The 12,373-nt window shown below is 39.9% G+C and overlaps 1 non-coding gene across 1 annotated transcript; it reads right to left on the bottom strand.

Annotated features, from left to right (window-relative positions):
* Positions 1–442: 442 nt before the first annotated feature.
* Positions 443–515, bottom strand: Trnav-cac (transfer RNA valine (anticodon CAC)). The gene has a single exon. It is a non-coding gene; the product is annotated as a tRNA-Val (tRNA).
* Between the last annotated feature and the right edge of the window lie 11,858 nt (positions 516–12,373).

The following is a 12,373-nucleotide window of genomic DNA, read 5'->3' as shown; positions in this document are numbered from 1 at the left end:
GAGGAGATCGATGCTTCGCAGCCTGATCCGAAGAGGCTGGAGCCTGACAAAGGATCTGAAAAAGGGACCGCCCTTCAGAACTCGCCCTCGGGCCAGGACTTAGTCCTTTGAGGTCCACATCCAAACAAAATGATTTCTTTCCTTGAGCAGCCACTTCTGGCTCCCAGTTTATCAGGAGCGCCCTCCCGGGGTCAGAAAAGACACGACATAGAAACTGAAGAGAGCCCGACAGCACAGGGACCTGCTGATCTGAACTGTGTCATTGGCCCGGAGGGAGAAAGTCACCCAATGCCACCACCTCCGCAAGGGGGCGCCATCGGATGCCTCTTGGACTGTTTGTTCCAGCCTGCATGGTACTGGAGAGGCCCGAGTTGTCATTGCAATACCGGAGGGTTTTTCACAAGGTTTCAACGATGCCGAAAAAAAGAAGAAACCCCGACACTGTTTCCGCCCGGTTTCGAACCGGGGACCTTTCGCGTGTGAGGCGAACGTGATAACCACTACACTACGGAAACCGTCGGCTGTTGGTCCTTCGCAAATCACCCTTGAAACGTAATAGTTCATCGCTGCGTCCCCAGTCCATAGGAAAAGTCTGGGGCCAGCCAGCTAAGGTCCCCCGTCGCATTCAGACTGCAGGGAAGGAGTTAACAAGCCTGAGTTAGGCCCAAGCTACTCTCGGGGAATTGTAACCACTGGAACACACAGAGAACTTGATGGTGCCTACTCAGGAAACTTCCAGCACAATTAGGTCTCCAGCCAGGACCCCGAGGTCATAAGGCAAGAGCTTTCCTTTCCTGTCAATCAGGCTACAGGGTGCTACTGGGTGCACTGCTCTGGAATCCAGCTTCACTGGCACTTTGCGCAAGAGATAAAAATAGAGCATTTAACCCCAGGCAGAAAGAGACAAAAGTGATGGACTTGGCCTGAAAGAAGCCAATATTTAAAACAATTTAAAAATAGACTTTAGGTTGGTGCAGCACTTAATTTAGGAGACATTTGCACACTTTCTCATTTAGAAACGGTATTAAAAACTGTTTTAAAAATGGAGAGACTGAAGTAAATTTGACTGGCTTAAGATGGAACAGCCTGGAGTAGAAAGTGGATTGTGGATGAAGAAGTACAGGAGGAATGTTAAGGGGTTGGGAAATGGTAGTGTTGAGCCTTATAAACTCTAGTTTATAACATGACTTAGCCTTATAAACTCTAGTTTATAACATGACTTAGCCTTATAAACTCTAGTTTATAAGGCTAAGTCATGTTCATAGAAAATTCATTTAAATTGGCTTAAATAATAAAGGGAAAATATTGCCTCAAGTGCTGGGTAAATGTAGAATACAAGCAAGTCTTTACAGAGGCTCAAAAATTCTCTTGGTCCTTCTATGCTGTGTGCAAAAGGAATGAGACATGCTACTTGATTGAAGTCAAGTTGTTGCAGGAGAGTAGGGAGCTGAAGCTTCAAACCTCATCAGCTCTTATGTTCTGACAAAAGAAAATTTAAAGTAAGGAACAAAAAGCCAAGCAAGATAATTGTATTAAAGAAAATTTTATTATGTCTGGACCTTTCATGGTGACTCCAATGACTTCCCACTGTTCCACCTTTTAAAGGTCCCACCATCAACAAACTAAATACCAAGATTCTAATGCATGAACCTTTGGGGACACACTCAAATCATATTCAAACTATAGCAATTTTACAAAATGTGATAGTATGTACTTACAAAAATGGGTTCATGGTATAAGTTTTATGCTGTTTTCACTGTATTTTTGTAAATATGGTGTATTTTGCACTCTCTCCATGTTGCTAAGTAAATCTATGTATTAGATATCTGAGTTTCCCTTTTGTTAAAAAATTGGTACTGAGGAGTGGGTTGCTGTATCTATACCTGAAAGTGTACCTTAGAAATATGAAACTACTTTTTTCTTTTACAGGGACTCACAACTGGAAACAATTTTTCTTGACTCTCAGATAAGACTTGGTACTTGGGTTTCTGAGTAATATTGGAACAAAGTTAAGACCTGGGGATAATGAAGGGTGGTGTGAAACATTTTTGCATTGTGAGACAGATATGAACCTTGGGGGCCAGGGGTGGGAATATGGTTTGGATATTGAGTGTGTCCAAATAAACCATGAGCCAAATAAACTTCTTTATTTTTCACATTTCCCAGCCTTAGATATTTTTTGTTAAACAACAAGAAACAGACTACAATAAAACTAAACACACTCTCTCATATACATAAATAGCAATATCATAGCCAGGCATGATGATGCATTACACCTGTAATCCCAGCTATTCTGGAGGCTGAGTCAAGAGGATTGCAAGCTGGAGGCCAGCTTTGGGATATAGTTCAGTTGGTAGAGTGCTTGCCTTACATAGGAAGGCCCTGGGTTCAATCCCCAGCAACATACACAAAAGGCTAAGAATCTAGCTCAGCAGTAGAGTATTCCTGGATCTAGTCTAATCTGCCCACTAAGTCATTCAGGGTCATTCCAGGTGAATTTGAGTTGACATGAAATAACAACGCAGAAAAAATACCTTTTTCTTTCGATTCTTCAGAGATGGCTTGTCCGCTCCAGCTCCCACAAGGGAGGCAGAAAAAAAGAGAGGAAGAGGACATTCTGAAGCCCCTTTTTATTGAGAGGAAGACACTGGAGAAAGTTCCACCCCATGAGAGGGGTAAAGTTTCAGGGGGGTTGAGACTAGCTTCCTAGTGACCTGTGGTCAGCAGATTGACTGACATCTTGGAAGGCCACACCCATCAGGTGCTCTGTGGGGATCATAGGCAGAGCCACCAAAAAGAACACATACCTTCGCCAGTCCAAACAGAGAGGCAACATCAGTCCAGTCCACTCACGTGCTCATGCTCACAGTTTACACACACACCACACAGCCCATGGCTGGCTCGCCACATCAATCCACAGTCCAAAAAAAAGTCTTATATTATATTATAAAAAGGGAAGAGTCTCATCTAGAAAATCTGAGATTGACGACTGTTCTCTTCCCTTGGAAGTTTGCTTAGTTTGGTCCTGAGGTAAGGATCAGATATGACCTAGGTAGTGAAACTCTACTGAGAGAAAGAGAAACCAGTAGAACTCCTGATGGTCATGCCAGTTGGAACATCAAACAAATGTTTGTTTTCCCCGTCACAACATTAATGAGAACTGGACAAGCATGGGAGACTTTGTGCTGAGCTGAAAAGGCAGAGATACCTCCTGCAATCTCTGGGTACTTGGGGGAAAGACTACTAGGAGGAACTGCCAGCAATAAATACATACCAGATTTCACTCTTGAGACCACTAATATCAGAGTTAGACTGAGTTTGATTAATGTTGACCCTATTCATTACCCAGATTGATTCTAAATTGAATTAAGGTGATAAAATCTCATCTTCTTGTTGTGGTGTGAACTGATAAAACAATCAATAAGAGTGCAAGTTATAGGTTATAGATTAGTAAAAAATATAGATTATAGATGTAAGATTTTGATAAATGAGATAAAGCAAGAACTGTCACAGACAGGCCTAAGACTCCATTTTGCTGACTTCTATAAAAAAACTGGTATAAGAGCTGTTTCTGAGAAACTGAAATGAAAGCTGTTTTCTTATAAAAAAATTGTCTTTCTGTACTTTGTACCCCATAAATTGTACCCTACTTAGGATGTAGTGGTGGTCGTAGTGAGCTACATCCTGGGTTTGAATGCCCTTGTGGGTCTACATGACTTTGAAGTAGATTCTTGCTCCGCTGACCCCTGCCCAAATTCAGGATGCAACTGTCTAGTACCTGCTTGAACCCAGGACTGTGGTCAACTGAACTGCAAAGCTAATGCTTTTTTTGCTTCTGTTTATAGCTTGCTTGCTGACTGGAAAATTCCAGTCCTGCTTAGAGCCCACAGGTCCCACTTATTAATGTTTTAATTTCTGTAATTGGCTAGCTTACATGATGATAAGCAAGTCACTGAGTTGTGGCTTTTGTGCTTATATTCTCCTTGGATGGACCAGGAGGCTGCTGTCCTCCCAAAGAGCTTGGGTCTCTGCCGTGGGTGACAGTCCCTGGCCAGGTAAATAAAGCTCTCTATTGATTTGAAATTCGGACTTAGAGTGCTTTCTGGAGAGACTCCCCATAACATTCTCTGATAGAGAATAGAGAAAACCTGCTGGAAGGAAGCATTTAATTCAGTCTCTGGAGTTGTTTTATACACTGTCTAGCATACAATAAAATTTAGGAGATATGTATGAAGACAAAGGAAAATGTGACAAATAATGAAGTGGGCAGTGGGGGAGAAGAAATCACCAGAAGCAGAAACAAAGATAATCCAATTGTTTAAGGTCACAGACAAGAGTTTAAAATAATTATGATTATAATTTTTTATAATAGAAGGAAAAGATGGAAAGTGGATGAAAAGATTGAAAACACCAACAGACACCTGGAATCAATAAAGAGTCATCAATGGACTTATAGAATAGAACTTTCTAGGAGGGTTTAAGAGCAAATTTGATAAAACAGAAGACAGGAAGAGTGAACTCAAAGACAGATAAATGGAAAATATCCAAATGGAAGCACACACATGCACATGCAAAAACAGGAAAAAATAGGATATAACAGAGATGTGTACTCAGTTGCAGAAGGATAATGGGCAGAAGCAATATCTGAAGAGACAATGGCTGAGAACTTTCTAAAACCGATGAATGGCTCTATCTCCAGATTCAAGGAGCTTAGCAAACCCCAAGAAGGACAAATCCAAAAAAAATCACAACTCAGTATTTTTTCTTACATAATTAAATAACTAAAAGAACTAAATTACTAAAAATCAAAGGTAGAGATAGAATCTTACAGGAGATAGAGAAAAAACAATATTATATTCTAAATGACAACATAAGAAAGAATGATGTCTCTGCACAATGCCCTAGTTTCAATACCCAGCATTAAAAAAGAAGAGAAAAGCTAAAAAAACAGAAGGAATAATTGCAATTCTGGAATAATACACAGGTAAAAGTATCTGTAACATAAAGGCAAAATAAAGACATTTTTCAGACAAATGAAAGCTGAACAATGTATTTCCAGAAGACTGAAGAGAGATTATTGGGTTAAAGGAAAATGATTCCACATAGGAACAGGGTTGTAATGGTTTAGATATGTCTAATGTGTGAGGCAGTGCAAGAAAGTTTAGAGGTGAAATAATTGGGTTTTGAGAGCCTTAAAGGAATCAGTGCATTTATCTACCGATATGGATTAACTGGGTGGTAACTGTAGGCAGGTACGGTGTAGCTAGAAGATCATTACTGGGGACGTGGCTGTGGGGTGGATCTCTCTCTGCTTCCTGTTGCCATGTCCTGAGCTGCTTTCCTCTGCCATGATGTTCTGCCTCACTTTAGGCTTAGAGCTATGGAGTCAGCCATTTATGGACTGAGACCTCTGAAAACGTGAGCAAATAAACTTTTCTTCTAATTGTTCTTGTCAGGCCTTTGGTCACAGCGATGAAAAAACTGATTAAACAAACACATAAGTATAAGAACAAATGAAGAGCACTGTCAAGGGTAAAAATGAGTACATATGAAGGATTATTGACTGTTTTAAATAACAATAATCATCATGTCATGTGGAGTGTTTTTATTTTCTTTCGAGCACTATACCAGGGGCTACACCCCCAACCTCTTGAAGAGTTTATAGCATAGTATATGGCATATAAAGAAATAAAGTATGTGATAAGACACAATGACAGGAAGGATAGATGGAACTGAATGGTTGAAAGGGTCTATTATTATTATTAGTAGTAATAGTAATAGTAATAGTACTGGAGATTGAACCCAGGGGCACTCAACCACTGAGCCACACTCTCAGCCCTTTTTTGTATCTTTTTATATAGAGACAGGGTTTCACTGAGTTGTTTAGGGCCCCACTAAATTGCTGAGGCTGGCTTTGAACTCACAGACCTACTGCCTCAGTCTCCTGAACTGCTGGGAATATAGGTATGCACCACCACACTCAGCATTTTCCATTATTCATGATGTGGTAAGTAAATTAAGTTAGTCTGTCATAAATTAAGGAAGCCAGTTTTAGTTTCTAGTGTACCCCCTGAAAGAACATACAAAAAGATATAACTAAAAAGCAAATAGAGTGGAACCAACCTAGATGCCCTTCAATGGATGAATGGATAAAAAAAATGTGGCATTTATACACAATGGAGTATTACTCTGCATTAAAAAATGACAAAATCATAGAATTTACAGGGAAATGGATGGCATTAGAGCAGATTATGCTAAGTGAAGCTAGCCAATCCCTAAAAAACAAATGCCAAATGTCTTCTTTGATATAAGGAGAGTAACTAAGAACAGAGTAGGGTCGAAGAGCATGAGAAGAAGATTAACATTAAACAGGGATGAGAGGTGGGAGGGAAAGGGAGAGAGAAGGGAAAATGCATGGAAACGGAAGGAGACCCTCAGAGTTATACAAAAGTACATACAAGAGGAAGTGAGGGGAAGGGGAAAAATAATACAAGGGGGACAAACGAATGTCAGTAGAGGGGGCAGAGAGAGAAGAGGGGAGGGGAGGGGAGGGGAGGGGTGATAGTAGAGGATAGGAAAGGCAGCAGAATACAACAGACACTAGTATGGCAATATGTAAATCAATGGATGTGTAACTGATGTGATTCTGCAATCTGTATATGGGGTAAAAATGGGAGCTCATAACCCACTTGAATCAAATTGTGAAATATGATATATCAAGAACTATGTAATGTTTTGAACAGCCAACAATAAAAAATTAAAAAAAAAAAAAAAGGAGAGTAACTAAGAACAGTGTAGGGACGAAGAACAGGAGAAGAAGATTAACATTTAACAGGGATGAGAGGTGGGAGGGAAAGGGAGAGAGAAGGAAAATTGCATGGTAATGGAAGGAGACCCTCAGGGTTATACAGTGGAGGAGGTAGAGAGAGAGGAGGGGAGGGGAGGAGAGAGGTGGGGAGGGGGGAGGGTGGAGGATGGGAAAGGCAGTGGAGCACAAGAGACACTAGTATGGCAATTTGTAAATCAATGGATGTGTAACTGATGTGATTCTGCAATCTGTGTATGGGGTGAAGGTGGGAGTTCATAACCCACTTGAATCAAAGTGTGGAATATGATATGTCAAGAAATTTGTAATGTTTTGAACAACCCACAATAAAAAATTAAAAAAAAAAAAAAAAAAAAAAGCAAATAGAGGAGATAAAACTGAAAAATGAAACTGGCATGGACTGGGATGTGGTAGAACACTTGCCTAGGTGTGCTTTATGTCCTAGGTTTTTTTTTTTTTTTTTTTTTTTTTTAGTTTTTTTTTTTTTTTTTTTTTAATTTTTTATTGTTGGCTGTTCAAAACATTACATAGTTCTTGATATATCATATTTCACAATTTGATTCAAGTGGGTTATGAGCTCCCATTTTTACCCCATATACAGATTGCTATGTCCTAGGTTTTGATTTGCAGTACTGCCAAACACACACACACACACACACACACACACACACATACACACACGGAAACTCATCTTACCTTCTGGTATCAAGATCCACTATGTAAATTATAGGATCCAATGCAAAGTGAAAATGCAAGAGACTTGTTCTAAAGTAGAAAAAAAATGTACTGTTAAAGGTAATAAACTATAAATCTTTTTCCTTTCTTTCATGGTCTTTGTCTTGTTCTGATTTTTTGTGTTAACATTTAATGTCATTCTATGTAGAAATCAGTAATTTAAATAATTAGCACAAATTTACCCATTATCTTTACATTGTATGATTCCAGTTGTAAATGTTGACCAAATGTTCACTATTGCCCATTTCTGATTCTTTGCTTTGTGTCCACCTAAATTTAATCGGGCTTCTTTCTCCATAGGCCCTATATAAGGTGTGCCTTAGCCAACCTGGATAAGGGCTATAATGCAGAACGTGCACCCCTTATTAACTTATCCTGAGAATCAGTTCCATATGGAGACATATTTCCTAGGAAAGTACTCTGATCATCATGTCTGTTCATTCTGCATTTGTTTGTTCAAATTGTCCTTAAAATTTTCTGCTAAGTTTGTTATAGTGGCCCATGCCTGTAATCCTAGCTTTGAGGAGGCTGAGGCAGGAGGATGGCAAATTGGAAACCAGACTGGAAAAGTTAGTGAGAACCTGTCTCAAAATAAAACAAAATACAACAGCAAACAAACAAACAAAAACAAACTAAAAAGGGCTGGGCAAATAGTTATGGAAAATAATATTCCCAAAATTCAGCACCCTCCACTGGGGGGGGGGGAGGGGAATGGAAAGACAGTGTGGCTCAGAAAAAGGAAGGGAAATTATCCAAACACTAAACCTCTTCCAGTAAATCCTTTTCCAGTGACAATGGGCCCTGAGGGAAAAAGCAAAGTTTCATCCCTTCCTGGGTTCATCCCTCACATCTTCACCCAAAGCAAGACATTCACTCCTTCCCAACCACAGTGGGGCCTGAAGGGAGGAGGGGGATATTGAAATGCTGGGCCCTGGACTTTTACTGTTTCCCATTGCCCTTGAGTCCTGGAAGGAGAAAAGTAAATAGTGAAGTTCTAGGTGACAATGGGTCCCAGAGGAAGGGAGATAAGCAGTGAACACCTAGTTCTGAGCTTTTCCCTGTGACAATGAGTTCCGACTTCTAACAACTTCTTTCCTCACTGCCCTAATCAACACGTTCTGCCTCAGTCTCCAATAATTAATTCACCCTCATTGAACCTATAAAACCCAGGCTCCTTCTGTAAACCATGGACCATTTCCACCCAGAAAAGGAGCCTTCCCATACCTGACTGATTGACTTTGCTGTGAAATAAAGAAAAGCTTGCTGATCTGTTTGAGGTCTGCTTCCATTCCGTTTTTCTGTATTTTCATCGTGGTGTTGAAACCGGATTGGTAATTTTTGCTTACACTGGAGGTGTAGCTGTAGTGGTGGAGTACCCTTGAGTTCAATATCTAATACTGCAAAAATCCCCCCCAAAACCCATCCACCCAAAACAAAAAACAAACAAACAAACAAACAAAAAACCTGCTTATCTCTCCCTGTGAAAGTAATGACCTTTTTCTGTTTGATTTAGAGACCCTTGTAGATTTCTGAGATCAGAATATTCTACTTACTACAAAAATAGCCTTTTTGAAAAGTCTCTCCTTTTCTAGGCCAGATTTATTTATTTACTTACTTTTTAATTAATTGGTAGGCCTTTATTTCATTTATTTACTTATATGTGGAGCTGAGAATCAAACCCAGTGCCTCACACATACCAGGTAAGTGCGCTACCACTGAGCCCCAGCCCCAGCCCCCTAGGTCCAGATGTATTCTAATTAATTAATTTATTTATTTATTGGTACTGGGGATTGAACTTAGGGGTGCTTTACTACTAACTATATCTCTGCCCATTTTGTTTCAAGATAGGGTCTTTTTTTTAATTTAAAATTTGTTCTAATTAGTTATACATGACAGTAGAATGCATTTTGACACATTGTACCCAAATGGAGCACAACTTCTCATTCCTCTGGTTGCACATGGTGCAGAGTCACACCAATAGTGTAATCATATATGTAGGGTAAGAATGTCTGTCTCATTCTACCATCCTCAGGACAGGGTCCTGATAAGTTGCTCAGGGTCTCCCTGTATTGCTCAGAGTAGCCTCAAACTTGCCATCCTCTTGTCTCAGCCTCTTGATTTGCTGGGATTACAGGCATGTGCCACTGTACCCGGCTCAGATTTATTTTTATTTGACAACGTAAATATAAAAAAGCATTTAGCTCATAAGTAGAACCATAGTTACTACAGGCGTATGTATTTTTGTCTTTACTGTAACAGTGGCAACACCACACAAAATTAACTCTACTGTTTTTAACTCACTTCTTTATGTACACATTTTACCCATACTTTCTGTTTTTCACTTACTGATAAATAAGGGAAGACTGAAAGAAAAAGGAAGTGTGGTTGCCCTCTGTTTCCCTTTCTTTCCATGGCATAAAAAGTTGGCTAATGAAGGAAAGTAACATAATAAAGGATATGTTTTGTCATTTGTGTTTCTTAAAATGCCATTACCTTGGGGCTAGGGCTCCATGGTAGAGCACTTGCCTAGCACATGCGAGGCCCTGGGTTTGTTCCTCAGCCCCACATAAAAATAAATAAATGAAATAGAAGTATTGTACCCAACTACAACTAAAAAATAAATATTAAAAAGAATAAAATAAAATGCTATTATCCACTTTTTACGTTTGAAGTAAGTTCTGGTTTAAATGGGAAGTGTAGCTTCCTTGTGATTCTAACCCGAATTCTGGGTTCATCAGTTACAGCAAATGCTGTATACAAATGAGCAACAAGAAAGGCAAGCAAAAACTGTTTCTCTGCCTTTTGACTAAGATCAAGTGAAGAAAGGCAAACAAGGATATTTCTGGAATGTTCTCTGCTCATGTGCCATCTCCATGTTTCATGGAATTCCACTTACAAAACACACAAAAGCGAAAGTATTTAAAATGCTGAGAACTTTTTTCAGATGTCCCTGAAAGTTTTCTAACATGTGCTTGCAGTGGAGAAATTTTTCATCCTAAGATCTTTTTCCATAAGGTACTGCCTATAACCCACAAATATCTGTCCCTGGTGGTTTAGTGGTTAGGATTTTGATGCTTTCACTAGGGCTGGGTTTGATTCCAGGTCAGGGAAAGCTGTAGTTTTTTTATCCCCTGTTGAAACTGCTGATGCTCCCACCTCCTTGTTTTTAGCTACAGTTCTCTTGCAGGCACCCTACAAGGAACCATTGACCTAATGTTCTGAAGTATAACTTATCAGCATCCAGGAGAAAAAAATGAAAATGGTCTTTATGCAGATTCAAACTCACCTCTACTTCACCCTGTTGAAAATTACTAATTTGTTTTTATCAATATGAATAATTTTTACATGAACCAAATCTGTTATTTCAAATGTCTTCTAAATCTAGAAGTGTTTGATTGGCACAGGCATAGTTTTAAAGAGACTCATTTTTCTTTTCTTTCCCCCACCCCTTTCATTATTCTCTTCTTTAAAAAAAAAAAAAGTAAAGTTCATGGAACATGGACTTAGAATGCTCAACCACATAGAGGTCATTTATCTGAAGTACTGAAAGCTACTCCTCCATGACCAGGAATTAAACCCAGGCCACAGCAGCAAAAGTGCTGAATCCAAATCACTAGACCTCCAGGGAGAAACAGGAAGGCCTACCTAGCAGCACTCATGACAAAGATCTCAGGAATAATTTAAGTGCATTTTAGTAATTTACAGAAGGATATTTTGAAGGGAATTTTTATGGTGCTGGGTACACTGATGCCACTGGGGTCAGAGTGTAGCAGGAGGCTTTAGCAGTGAAAATGTTGGAAGAAAGATTGTCATAAGTCAAATTAGGGGAGAAGAAAATATCTCCTGCAACATTTTTGTCATTCCCTCTGACCATAGGGGTTTATTTTCTTCCCTCCCTCATAAAACCTGTGGGTCTCTCTCACTTTCACAGTTTTCCCACAGTTGATTGCCCCACCTCCACCCCTACCATATCCCCAAACCCCAGTGCTGATGGAAGAACATTCAGGACTAAGGGTACATGTCAACATGGAGGTGCATCCCTCTTCTAGGCCAAGCTCTGAAGAAATATCGCTCTTTGTGAGAAATACCCACACAAATGTAGAAGTCTGACCAGGCCTCTTTCCCCATTGGTATTGCTGAAGATAGCTTAGGCCTCCGGTGTGTGCAAACAAGGATAGGCAAGTGGTCAGTTCAAGGCTATTAGTAGGGGTATGGACAGAGCTCAGACTTGGCAGACAAAGGGCCCCAAAACCTACACAAGAGTTAAGGAGCCAGAGTTAAGTGGAGAGAGCCCTGTCTGTACCACCATGTTCAGGTACAGAATTGTGAGTATTCACATAATTCTAAATGCAAACCTGGCCTCACAAATCCTTAAGAAGGTATTTTTGTCAAAGTTGGAGGAAAGCTCTTACTACAGCAACCCATTTACTTCTCTGACCTCTAGGCCCACCCAGGATCCAATTAAGGTTGCATCTTAAGTCACTTTTCCAAATTGAGATCATATTTCTTCATCCCCCAGCCAGGAAAACTTCCCAGGGGTTTTACCACTAGTGAATCATAGCACCCTTGGAAAAACAAGTTCAGAGTCTTCCCCTACTCACCAAATCTGGTAAAATTCAAGTACATCCTGTTTTCACCTTTGTGGCTTGCCCTCTAATGAGACACTGCCAAGCTTAAACAGTGCCAAGCTCAGGGTAGTAGATGAACAATATGCATGTTTCCCCTTAACATTGTATTCAATAGCATTTTCCCAATTAAAAATACTATAAAACTGTTCCACTTCCTTTAAGTTTCAAGAACATTTAGATCTTC

The sequence above is a fragment of the Marmota flaviventris genome, chromosome 10 (genome assembly GCF_047511675.1).
Source record: "Marmota flaviventris isolate mMarFla1 chromosome 10, mMarFla1.hap1, whole genome shotgun sequence".
Classification (NCBI taxonomy): Eukaryota; Metazoa; Chordata; class Mammalia; order Rodentia; family Sciuridae; genus Marmota; species Marmota flaviventris.
This window is presented reverse-complemented; position numbering and strand designations above follow the sequence as displayed.